We start from the raw sequence: 2107 nt of genomic DNA on the forward strand, positions 1-2107 counted from the left end.
TCCTCTAGAAAGCCGTTCAACTTACTTGTGTCCTACAAAACAAAGGCCGGAACCTAAAAATATAATTTATTTTAATGTAAAAAAAAAACTCAAGATAAGTAAATCATGGTGTATACTAATCAAACCTTTCTTTTTATGCTTCTTTCTCTTGATTTCAGATCTATACTTCGAAGGATATACCTTATTCAAATATTTTTAAGCTTTATGGTTTTTCTCTAATAACTCTTTAAGCTTGGATGTGGCCTATAAAATAGGTACATATGCACTTGTTTAAATGTTTTAAGTAAAAATTAACTTTTACCAACAAACAAGTAGAATTTATTTACATAATGTGTACCTTGCATTTTTGTGTGCTTTTTTTTTTTGACCTTTCTTCGCTTATGTTGTGTAAATTTAGTGTGCTTTCATTAACATTCTCCTTCACAAACAAATAAAAAAAAAACATTAGATAACTGCTAAAGTAATTTTCCACTAATAGTTCACAAAATATCTTGAAGAATATCAAACTTGCTCTCTCATATGATCATCACAAACACCTTTGTTATTTCCAGTTGAACCCTCTTTTTCCAAGTATAAATTGACAAAATCTTGATCATGCATAGATTTTTGATACTCCTAATATTCAGGCACTATGTGGCTCTTACTTAGTACTTAAATCATTATCTCCAAGAGTACGTGTGTGTATGCATGTGTGTGTGTGTGTGTGTGTGTGAGAGAGAGAGAGAGAGAGAGAGAGAGAGAGGGAGGGAGGGAGTCATATATACCTCATAAGCCTCATATTGTGAACCATGATTTTGCCATGCTATTTTAGGATCATACACTTTTGTGTATTTCTACATTCACATAACAAAAGGAAAATAATGATTATAAAAAAAAGAAAACAAAAAAATTTGTCATCGTGTGTTATACTATAAACTTAAAATTCTTACGTCAAGTGCTTTTAATTTCTCTTTGCTAGTTCCTTTTCTCCTCCATCATTTTTGTCAATCCCACTTGCCATTATCATTATCTTCTAGCTACTACATTTGAAAAATGTGTACTTATGACACAAGGGTATATAAGTTGAAGATAATTTTTTGAGAAAATCATACCAATGAGGTAATCAAGGATGATGTGGTGTTGCTTGGTTTTTTCTTGTTCCACTTGTGTTTGCATGCCAAGGACTTGATGCACCATGTCTATATGTCTTATTCTTCCAATCATAGTCTTGAACATCTATTCTAATAGGCTGAAGGTCACCTATGTTTTTCCTTATGACATCCAAAATGACATTTTATATATACAACTAATATATTGCACAAGCATATAAAAAAACATTGTAAGTTTTGCAAAGTTTATGGTTTGCTCAATTTTGTGTCAAAAGAAATTGTAAGTTTTGATCGGTTTATGGTTTGCTCAATTTTGTTGGCTTGGATTTTGGGATTCCCCATTCTTTATGGTGACCAACGTATAAGAACAAGAAGAAAAGCACAAAATGTACAAGAGAAATCAATATACATGTAACATGAGACTAATCTATGACTCAAACCCATCCTTGCATATGAATGGATACAACAATTGTCATTCTTTATGAGGATTTCAAAAAACAACATGTAAAGAACAACATAAATATTACAAACACTTGGAAATATCCATGCTTTCATATAAATGGATAGGTCAATTATCACTCTTATGGTGATTGCCAAAATGACATGTAAAGAGCAACATAAAGATTGCAAACATTTTAAAATCTACCCATGCTTACATATGAATGGATACAATCATTGTCATTCTTTATGGGGATTGCCAAAAAGTAGTGTAGCCATGTTTGACTACTCTCATAAAGTCTAGCCATGCTTGAATGCAAGGATGCTCAACAATCATATCTTTATGGGGAGAACCATACAATAGGTACACATGTATCTCGTTGGCCAATCTTCATAATCTTCTTTTTTTTAGGATCATCTAGTCTTTAATTAGACTGCTACATATATCCCAACTCCTCCATTGAATCTTATCTATGCAAACTCTCTAAGTGCCTGGTTGGTATGCATAAGGTTTCAATATAGCAAGATTTTCCCTTTTTGTTTCATAACCAGTCTCTCTGATTATAGCGTGCTAGTATTGG

The sequence above is a fragment of the Adiantum capillus-veneris genome, chromosome 28 (assembly GCF_014529385.1).
Source record: "Adiantum capillus-veneris isolate H3 chromosome 28, ASM1452938v2, whole genome shotgun sequence".
Lineage (NCBI taxonomy): Eukaryota > Viridiplantae > Streptophyta > Polypodiopsida > Polypodiales > Pteridaceae > Adiantum > Adiantum capillus-veneris.